Source organism: Spermophilus citellus (genome assembly GCF_964194105.1).
Source record: "Spermophilus citellus genome assembly, chromosome: 12".
Taxonomy (NCBI): Eukaryota; Metazoa; Chordata; class Mammalia; order Rodentia; family Sciuridae; genus Spermophilus; species Spermophilus citellus.
This window is the reverse complement of record NC_138198.1, coordinates 110,859,198-110,871,244: the sequence shown is the minus strand read 5'-3', so window position 1 is coordinate 110,871,244 and position 12,047 is coordinate 110,859,198.

Here is a 12,047-nt window from a genome sequence, read left to right as displayed (position 1 = left end):
TCACTTTATTTTCCAATTTCTAAACCCCATCAATTTACTTCCAGATATCCATTCTAAGGAAATAACTGACATTCAGACAAGGGATTTAGTTCAAGGATGCTCATCACAGAGTTATGACTACGAGTTGTCTTCCTAAGGATTTCCCATTCTTCACATTCCCCTTCCCACACCATGCAGGGTGTTTGACCTCGTCTGGCTTCTTGGAGTTTCTCTTGTATATTATTTGAAAGGTCAGGGACATGGACATGATATATCCTTCAATGACATGCTCCCAGTGACATACTTCCTCCAACTGAGCCCCACCTCCTACAGTTTTATCACCTGCCAATAAGGCCATCAAAGTATGAATCCATCCATGGATGAATCCACTGATAAGGTCAGCGCATTCACAATCCTATCACTTCCCCAAACCCTGTGTTTTAGTCATCTGTTTTGCTGCTGGGACTAAGATCTGATTAGAACAACTGTACAGGAGGAAAACTTTATATGGGGGGCTCATAGTTCATAGAAGGCTGGCTCCATTCCTTGGGGCTCAAGTGAGGTAGAAGATCATGGCGGAAGAATGAGGCAGAGGAAAACAGCTCACATGATGATCAGAAAGTATAGAGAGAAAGACTCCACTCACCAGATACAAAATGTTTACCCCAAAGTCACATCCTCAATGCCCCACCTCCTCCAACCACACCCCACCTGCCTTCAGTTACCACTCAATTCCATCAGAAGATTAATTCACTGATTGGGTTGAGGCTCTCATGACCCAATCATTTCTTCTCTTAACTTTCTTGCATTGTCTCACACATGAGTTTCTGGGGGACATCTCATATTCAAACCATAACACCCTACATCTGAACATGGGTACACTGGGGAGCAGGCCTTCAGCAACATAAGTGTTTGGGGATATTTCAGATCCAAACTATAACAATTACTAATATTCATTCTCTGTATTTGTCATTGTTCTATTCAGCTTTACTGCTTTGGAGTTAGTTTCAGTAGTTTTTGTCATCCTAGGAATTTGTTCATCTCTTAAAAGAGATTTATATAGGTTATATAAAAGGTTATGTAATTTAAGGGCATATAATCGTTCACAGCGTTCCCTTATAATCTTTTAAAATTCCTGTAAGGTGGTAGCACAATGTTCTCTTTTTGGGTCCTGATTCTACTCATTATAATCTCCTCTGTTTTTTCCCCCGTTGTTCAGTCTAGCCAGTTGTCCATTTTGTTGATATTTTCAAGAAATAAATTTTTGAGGTTGTTGATATTTTTGCTTTTCGATTCTGTGTTCCTTCTATCTCTATTATTTACTTTTATTATTATCATTATTATTATCTTTCTTTAATTATTATTTTTTGGTTTATTATTTGTTTGATTTACTCATCTTTTTCCTCAGCTTTTTAAGGTGAACAATTAGGTTATCTGAGAGTTTTCTTCTTTTTTGATGTAAGAACTCTCAGATATAAATTTTCTTCTGATTATTGCCTTTGCTATATCCTATAAGTTTTTATTGTCAGTCATATGACAGCACTTTCAAATTATCCTTGTAATGTCTCCTTGACCTGTCAATTATTTAGAATTATGTTGGTTGGCAAATATTTCCATATATTTTTGAATTTTCCAAATTTCTTTCCTTTATTGATTTCTAATTTAATCCCATTCCTACAAGGAAATCAAAGTAGTATACTAGAAAATAACTATTCATTTAAAAGGCAGATGGGGAGACAGAGAAACAAAACACTTAAGACATAGAAAATAAATAGCAAAGAGGCTTTTTAATGGCAGAAGTAAATCCTACCAATACCCAGGAAAGCTCCTTTGCCTAAAGATACCCCTCCAGAGAAGGGGTATCTTTTACCTCCAAACCCTCAGATGCTAACCCTTCTCACCTGATCCATTATTCATGCCAAACGTGGTACGTAATCTGAAAAGGGATATACAGAATTGGTGTAGGATTTTTAAAAAAAAAAAAAAGCTCTGGAAGACAGTACAGAAATAAGCTAGAGTCATTGTCAAGTATATGGGGAAATGAACTGGGAAGTGTTGAGGCTGGGTGGGTAGGTAGAAGAGGCTTCGTGATCTCTTGGCTTTTTAATATATTTAAGTTTTTTCACACTACAAGCTGAACAAGTTAATTTATTATCTTTGTTTATTTCTCTTTTTTTAAGGTGTAAATCTGGCCATAGAATTTGGAAGTATATGACTAGAAAAGTTTCTTTCTTAAGAGCACAAAAACTAACCCTGAATTAAAGGACTCGCCCCCCATGGAATTAGGCAAGAGGCCTCTCTGCTATAGCAACACCAGTCAAGCCAGGAATTAGCCGACCTGGAATGTTTGGGTTTTCAGATTCGGATTTACACCCTGTATTTTTTAATCTGGGCTGCATTTTGAACAAGTCAAATGGATGAGGTACAGAGCCTCCAATTATGCCACAAGTTGTCACGTTGTTCATGATCCCAGTGAGCACAGAAGTGGCAAAGGAAGGAGGGCAACTGGCATCTCTAAAGTCTTCCTGCCTGCTTGTGAAGATCCTTTGGGCGCCGGGAGGCTTTGGGAAACATGACGTGCTCTTATGCTCTCAGCCAGTTCTGAGTTTGAGCCGCATTCCTCTTCTCCAAATCTTACATGGTCTCTAGGCTTGGGATCCAGGCAAGATTTTGAAGAATATGTAAGTGTTTTAAAGCGTTTTATGTGGAGTGTCACCATGATGTTAGGCTGAGGCAGTCCAGGTGAGCCGGGAGTGAGTGTCGGTGAAACTGAGAAGTCAATGGAGATGGCCCTTCTTATCTGCCTGGAGCATTTTCTACCTCTCTGTCCCTTTCTGGTCAGACTCTGAAGGTTAGGGGGACTTTCCAAGCCAGGCATCTCCCAGGAATTTCACTGTTGAGGAGAGACTCATTTGGTCCGAAGACCTGTCACAGTGACATCTAATGAGCTCTAAGGAGCTCTTGACTCAGATTTCCAGGGCCACTGTGTCTCTGGCTTGCCCTCGGCCTGCTCCTTTATCTCCTAGGTCCCTTCTAATGTTTATTACCTGTTTGATTATATTAGATAAAGTTGTTACTACTCCTTGCAACCAAAGAACTCCAATCAAATAATGAAAAACTGGAAATTTCTTAAATGTCAATTATCTGAATATGATTAGTGGATTTGTGTAACTGAATAATCATAATATTAAATATTAGAAAACCATTAAAATCACATTCTATAAAATATTGACTAAAAGGAGACATGCTTATGATTTCATGTTAAATGAATCATTCTATATATCTATCTATACACACACACACACACACACACACACACACACACACATATGCCAGACTTAATTCAAATGAATATATAAATAGATACATGCATGGAGTAAAAGTGTAAAGTAGAACAGTGAGTTTTTACTTCTTGTTGACTTTGTTTCCTCCACACTTTAGTAATTTCAGGTGTTTAAAAAAGAAAACATGAGTTATATGGTGAAAAAATTAAATAAAAAATATCATGTCATTATGACATCATGTGCCCAACTATTAGAATAAAATTAGGGGTTTTCCATCAGTGACTTTGATTCTTTGGGTGAGCCCTTCTCTTGGTTTCCATTCAGTCCTTGTGTCAATTACTTGGTTAGTTGGTTGGACTAAGTGTTTACTATGTCTGTTCACAAGGAAAATTCTGCAGCATTATTATGTTTACTTATAGTAGAGTGCAGATCTTAGCCAAACTAAACCCCAAATCCATCAGTAATAGGCAAGTCTTAATGAACTATACCAATTACGTAGAATACTCATTTGCATATAACAACAACACTCGTTTTTTACTGAACAAGGACAGAAATTTTGTCTATATTTTATCAACCCTATGGGGTTGAGGATTTTTTTTTCCCTAGGCAGCAAAATTTTAAACTTCCATCTCCTCAATCTAAGTGTATCATTAGTTCATTAGTTCAGCAACATTAGTTCAACAACAATCTAAGTGTATCAGTCATTAGTTCATTAGTTAACAACATTTCTTGAACCTCTTCCATCCTCCTTGTGCAGAGCACATGGCTCAGTTGTTGTGGGACATAGGAAAAAAGAATGAGATTCAGTCTGTGCTCACAAAGAGCAAATGGCTCCTTGGGGGAAACAGACCCTTCACAGGTCTTTGAAATTCAAGTTAGAGTTTATTTAACACTGGATGAGACACAGAAAGCGATATGTGAGCATGGATTTATGATTAACCCAGGAAGAGAATTTATAATTGGGAGACAGCATGGGAGTTGATTATGAAAAAATGAATGAAGACTCCCAGGACAAGAAGAAGCAGGGGAAGGCTTATCTATGTATTCAATGTTGAGAAAACTCAAACAATAAATGTCTATACTGCCATTGATCAATAGAACACAATAGAGGACTCAGCAACAGATGTTGATAAATATGCTCAAGTTTTCTTCCTTTTTTTAACAAAGATGCAAAATCAATTTAATGGTGGTAGAGAATTTGGAATCTACAGGCAAAAGGAACTTGGACCTGAATCTCTCATACCTTACAAAATTAACTCAAAATGGATCATAGAATTAAATATGAAATGTAAAATCCTAACTTTGGGATGTAAGGTTAGGCAGAATATTTATAGACCCCAAAAGAATGATTCATAAAAGGGGAAATTGATAAATTGGACCTTATCAACATTAAAGAAATAATTCACACTATGAAAGCTCATGTGAAAAGGATGAAACATCAAATTACTGATTGAAAGAAAATATTTGCCTGTCACATACCTAATAAGGGATGGGTATCTAGAATATACAACAAATTTTCAAAACTCACAGTAAAACCTTTAAGCCATCCAGTTAGAAAAAGGATAACAGAAATGAATAGACATTTATTAAAGAGGCAAGATAGGTGAAGAAAAAGCATTTGAGAATTCTTCCAACATTATTACCTATTAAGGACATGTAATTAACACCACAACAAGGTCTTACTATGAAATTATTAGAATATCTAAAATAAAAAATAGTGACAACACCAAATGCTGACATGCATGCAGAGAACCTGGGTCACTTGTGCATTATAAGTGGGAACTTAAAAATGATATACTCATTTTTGAAAACTTTTTAGAAAGTTACTTAAAAACTAAATATATTCCATGACCCAACAATTGCAATCCTAACCATTAATCTCAAAAATGAAAATTTATGTTCATACAAACACCTGTCAGTGAACGTTCACGGCAGCTATAGTGAAATACTGATACCTGTCCAGATGTTCTTCAACAGGTGTGGTTAAACAAACTGTGGTACATACATTAGTAAATGCTACGCCTACAATAAAACTCTACAAACCATGAATACTCGTGACAACTTAAATGAATCTCCAGGGAATTATGTTGAAGAAAAAAATACCAATCCCAACAGCTTATCTATTGTATGATTTCATTTTTGTAACATCTAAGAAATAAATATATAATATCTCTCTATATTATTTCTCATAACTGCATGTGACTCTACAATCATCTCAATAAAAATGCCAGTTTAAAAATGGACTTAAAGATTTACACTTATGAGAAAATACTAGGAAGTCATTTGCTTGACTAAATAAAAATACTTTTACCCTCACAAGAGAATTGTCACAAGAATTCTTTCTTTAACTAAATTTACATAATATATTTTTCTGTAGTAAATTCACAAGGAAAAAGAACTAGATTCTACATTTTGCAGAAATCTGCCATTGTTTAAAATGCATTGTGCATTTGTCAAATTTTCCTTTCATTATTAAAGAGTAGGCAAGTCCCGCTTTGCAATGATCATCCTTCAAATATTCTACTTACAAAATGGATTCGAGGTGACTGCTTTGATGTTAGGAGAATCTCTAAATTCTAACCCCAAGATGCTTAGAAGAATCAAAGGGAAGTCTTTGGAAATGCTTGATTTTTCAAGGGCAGGTACCCAGCACTGTGTGATATCCTGTGCTCCAACCCAGGAACCCCCTACTTGAGTAGTGGGAGGCTTGGAAAGTAAGTGGTCGGGAAGCTGGAGTTCTCTGGCCCCTGGAACCTCTGACTTATCTTTCAGTGATGTCCTCTTTCCCTCCAGAGTGTCCCTTCCTCTATGATTCAGGGATTAGAATAAGTTAGTATGAAATAGTATTTTTTTCCCTTTGGGATAAACTTTTTTCATGCATTTCTGAAATTACTAATGTGATCCTTTTACAAAAATCTGTTCAAAGTTTCCTTCTTGCTTATCTTCAAGCAAGTCAAACATAGTTTTTAAAAAGATGAGATAAGAAGTACAGATGTTAATGGCTACATTAATTAGCAGTAAGTACAGAAAAGATATTATTAAAGAATTCTGGTATATTTCTGTTCTCTTCCCACCCGCCCAAAAGAAAAGGTACAGATCTTCCTATCGTTACATTTGCAGCCCAGCAGACATCTGTAGGTGAGCAGGCAGCATGACTGAACGGAAGCACCACAGAGACATCTACTGGTTGATTTCATTTCTCCTGGCATGGCTTTTCCAACTTTTTTTTTTCCTTTCTTTCTGTCATAAGGAATGGTAACTGAACAGCACTCTCCAGCATTGCATATAAGCCCTGTGTAATACAGCTATGTAGACAATTATATTGCCCAATAAGCTGGGACCATTAATTGGAAGTCTGGAGGGACTGGTGTGCTCACAATCCAATCTTCCCATCGCATGCACTCTACTGGCTTTATTGCATTCTGATAGCCATGATGACAAAGAGCCAACTGTGTCGAATCCAGCGGGCCAAGCAGAGGATCGGTGGGAACTAGGAAATTCACAAATAATGGGCCACTTAGAAAAATCTGTAGATGCCATTCTAGCCTTTGCATAGATTTTTTTCCCCTGTATTTCAGAAAATAGGCAATAATTATGAAAATAGTTAAGGGTTACAAACACTTGTTTGGGACATCTTTTTTAGAATCACACTCAGAGCTGAGAAGTGATGGTTTATTTTTAGAGGAAAGACCAGGTAAGAAATTCAAAGCCTTTGGACTCTACCTTGAAAGGAATGATCTGATCATCTGGACACCAAGGGATGATGGCTTTGATGGTCCCTGCCTCATGAGAGCTTAGTCATTTGCAAGCCCACTTCTACTTTTCGAGAGTTTGTGAGCTATTATTGCTCTGTATTCTTATGCTTCGAGACATCTTTGGAGGCCTGGTTGTTTTAGATTTCATGTAGAGAATACTTTACCTCAAATACAATTGTGAAGAGCAATGATAGCACAAGCTGAGCTGTATAATACTTGATTGAGTTTTGACTCAATTATAGGGTGAATTTGGAACATATGCGGTGATTCATGGATCTGGAGTCATCAGAGGCCTAGATGTTTGACACACGAATCATGATCTATCCCTGTAGCTTTCCTCTCTTTCCCCCATGAAGAAAAAGCCTAAGTTGATGCTAGAACCAAAGAGAAGAAACATCGTGTAGCAGGATTTGTTTAAAAATCTATCTCCATTAGTATATTCAGCAGAACTACATTGATATTGATTTGTAAAAGAGAAATGAAGATACACACAAAAGAAAAGGCACATTTCCTTCGGTATATTAGAATTAATTTAAAAAACAATTGTATGGCCATAAACAGTAGCCCTGAGGTAGGATTCCTGTTGTTTCTGATGTTAGAAAGCAGCACATGTTCATTATAAATATGTAAGCCCCTTATTATACTATTATTTTTCAGGAAGAACCACTGCTAGCAGATTGTTGTAGATTCCCTCAGTATTTATATGTTATATAAGTATGTATAGAGACATAAACATGAAGGCACATCATAATACTCATTTGTCACTTGGTTGCAACGTTCTTTTTCCTGAACTGTCTTTAGGATCTCTTTCTTGGGCTACTGATACGTCCACTTTGTCCTTTCTAAATGGACTCTGTACTTAGCCAGGTATTAGCGCTCCCCTCACTCCCCCTTGGAGAGGTCAGTGTTCTCTGACTCAATGCAGTAATCAGAAGGTATGATCTTCCTGGAGGTGGACCGCTCCCCATATTTCCTAGCTTTAAGTGATCCTCCTCTTATAATCTGTTGCCTCCTCTATATCTTCTAATTCCTGTTTGATGGACAGTCTCTCTCTCACACAATGACAAGATTCAGTGTCCCCCTTGTCTTTTGCAGTCATTCAACAATATAGAGTGCTACTACATTTCAAGACCTCCGCTGCACATTTCATAGATGAACTAGAAAAATGGACAGGAGCCCTGTCCTCTTTATATATATATGGTGTATATATTTCTTGCTGAAAGGAGCCTGCAGCTTAGAGGGAAGAAGGCCCTGTCCCAGAGTCACTCAGCTCTAAGTGACCGTTGGAACCACCCTCCTCTGAATTACACTCTGCTGATCCAGATGCCTTTGATTAAAACATCTACTCATCTCCTTTGGAAAATCTTGAAGGAAGAAATATTTCTTTCTGATGCTTCAAGATGTCCTCAAATGAAAATTTCTTTCTGGAATCCCCAAGACTGTGGTCTAATGTTCCCTGAGCCTGGCGGCCACGTCTCTTACAACAACCAGAAAGCAGGAAAACACGGCGGGAATAGGAAGTTCTCATTTCTCCATGTCCATGAGCAAGGAAAGCAGCAGAGTCCTAGGATGTTTTATTTAAAAAAATATATATATTTAAATGTGTTCTTGTAGGCATGCTTCTTTTCTTTGTGGGCCACTAATATCAAGCACAGGTTTCTCTTCTAAAAAAAAAATTGATTTTCAGAAAATTGGTATATACACACACACACACACACACACACACACACACACACAATAAAAATACCTCATTTTATTGTAGTTTCTATGTAATACCTTATTAGACAGGGCAAGTATCTGACCCTTTCTTTCTATTTACTAATTGGATTTTATTATGTGACAATTACCTTCATGTCTTTAGTCCATCTCTCTTTCTGTGTGTCAATAAATACTATATTAATTTGTATGCACTCATTAAATTAAAAGATATTTAAAAATTTTTCCTACACGTTGAACATATTTTTCCCAGTTTGTTATTGACTTTGGCTTATTGTGTCTTTTTTCATAAGAACTGAAATACACACATGCATTAGCATCTCCCAATATTTACTGCTCGGAGTTTTGGTCTAGAATACATAGTATTTGTGAATTACACTTTTTATTATTATTTTATCATTTCATCTTTCTACTTACGTAAAAAAGCTTACCATAAAACAGCATGCTGGAAGCACCCATGTATCTCATGCTTACCAAGTCTGTTGATTCTATCATGTTCTGTTGGACTTGAATTTATCTCATGTTCTTTTGTGCACCATTGCTCTAGGAATAATAGCTATACTATGTACATATGTATACCATAAGGCTGAGGTGAGTAGGGGGCTAGATTGGTGTGAGAGTACTCTATGATGTTTGCATAATGACAAAATTTCTCAAGGGTATGTTTTTCAGAACATATCCCATTATTAAGTACAGTCTATGACTGTACTTAGAAACTGTTCAGATTTCACTATAGTTCTTTCCTTAATTCACAGAGGTGAGTCCTAGCAGAGATGGATTTAGAGCATAACTTTAGACCTAAATAATAATAATAATAATAATAAACCTCTCTGTGTCCAAAGACAGAATTAGCAAAGCTAAATGAAAACAGAAAAGGAAAAAAGGAAGTGTAGAATAAATAATTTTAAAAATATTATTCTCACATGCTTCCCCAAATGGTCTTGTTTGTATGAAGTACAAAAGCTGCCCTGTGTGTGTGACCAATGAATCTTTGGGGCATTCTGGGGGCTGTGCAGTCACCATCTTAATGGCCTATTAAGCACACAGTTGATTGGATTAAGCATTCATCCAAATGAGACATGAAGTAATCTGACGGACCACGTTAGACTCTGTGTGATGGAGCATCCCTGAGGCTGACATGGAGGACTCATTCAAGGTGAGAAAAGAGGCCAGAAATGCAAACCTTTCCAGGATGAAACTGAGCCAACAAATATGGAAGTAAAGGTTCCTCAGTGGAGAGAGGTCACGGAACAAGGATTTTGGCTGGAGACCTACTCCACCTGCTAATAACAATGTAACCCTGGACAAGTTATTTAAATCTTGAAGTTTAGCTTTCTTGTCAGAAGCAGTGGGGAAGTTTGAAATTGCTCTTTCATGATATTTTTGATTAAATGAAGTACGAATGTGGGTAGGGCTCCTAAACTATCATCAGATGTGAAGCATGGAAATTGAGAGGAGGGGGTGGCTACCTGTGGGTGCAAGAATCAGGAAGACTCTGTGGAGGAGATATGGTTGATAGGTTTTAAAAAGCGATATCGTATTAGACTGTGCTCTGCCAAGATTTTATTTTTCTTTCTGCAGAAATGCTTTCAAGTGAGACTGGAGGCCTATCCAACGACAAGCTAACATGAGTAAAACACAGCCTTGAAAGCTAACTGCCCACTGCTGTGAAATAAATGTTCTTGTCTTAGGTCTCCAAATGCCAAGCCTGGGAAGTGGAAATTTTCCACAAAGGAGCAAGCACCATTTCACCCTTGGCTAACCATGGGGGAGGGCCAATCTGTGATCTCCTTTAACATTTTAGCTGGTGTGACAGCCCAGGGACTGTGTGAACCATTCAAAGTAATCTCCTTGAAGCTACGATTCCCTACAGAGCATGGAATTGTATTCTATTCCAGGGGAAGGAGAAAAATAAGAATTTCTGTAACCTCTTATAAATAAACTAATGTTTTTGTGAAAAGTATGTATCCCAAGTTTTTTTTTAATCAATATTTAAAAACAAAACAGTGTTTGTTTGTTTGTTTGTTTTTTATTGTAGCACATTTCAAAGATTGGGTTCTATCAAGTCCTGGGTAATAAGAATGGGAGGGAGCTCATTCTAGTTCTATTTTTGCTCCTATCTGAGTGGTGGATTTTTAATATTAGCCAGAATTCATGCCAAGGGATTCATTGCCTCTGATTTTCCTGTTTCCACCGCTGGCCATGTTCTATAGATGTCTCAGCTAGAATTGCTGAATACTGACTCTAATAGAGGTACAAGATAAAAAATAGGCAAAACTCTTTTCTAATTGCCTGTCCTACCCGGGTCCTTCATCATGCTGATTGGAAGCAGTCATTTGTGCCCAGCCGACTCCCTCTTGCCTGGTCTTGGACCTCCCTTGAGGCTGCACACAGCCTTGCTCAGCCCTGTGTCATCTTCTTTTGCTTGTTGAATCTGTTTTGTCATCTTGGATGTTCCTGCCACCACAGACATCAGGGGCACAGGTTTCCTGATCCTGCCTCTCTGTGTTCCCTCAGCCTGTGTACATGGGACAGATATGGATAGAGGTCCAGCTGCTCATCTCTCGGATGTAGAAATCAAAATTGACTTCAGTGTGAATAATCCTTTCAGTTTGAATGTTGAACTTCAATGTTTTGGCAAACTATACTCATTTAATAGACATCATTTTGCAAATACGTTTTGCTAATGCATCACTATTGCCCTCCTTGTCTTTCATCTTCTGTTTCTGCAGCCAAAATATGAAGGAGAAAGGGGAGGTCCTAGGGAATGAAATTGGCCAAATTATATTGTTATATCATGTACATGCCCAAATATGTAGCAATGAATTATTCCACCATTTTGTATAATTATAATGTACTAACAAAGGAAAAAAGAGAGAAAAAGGAGTTAGATTCTTAAAAATTAGAAGGAAATTATTGAGAGAGCTACTATTTCTAGTTTAAGTAAAATAGTTCAATGGAGCTTGGGGTTGTAATTATAATACACACACAAAAAAAATCCTAAAGCCACCTTCTTGTCTAGATTAAGAGCATGGACATTAGGACTGGCCCATGGGGGGAAGAACACAAGGTCAGAGTTCAATGGTGGCTATTTAAATTGCATCCTTTAGGTCTTACTAGTTAGACCTAGGATTTTTTTTTTTTAATGTGGATTTCTAAAACCAACCCAGAGATTCTAATTCTGTAAATGGGAGATTCTACCAAGAATAAATGTAGTGGACATGAATTCCAGGTGATTTGTCCACAGGGGGTCCATGGAGCAGAGTGACAAAGGCTGCTGTCAGTGAAGCAGAGGCAATGGCAGATTTAGAGC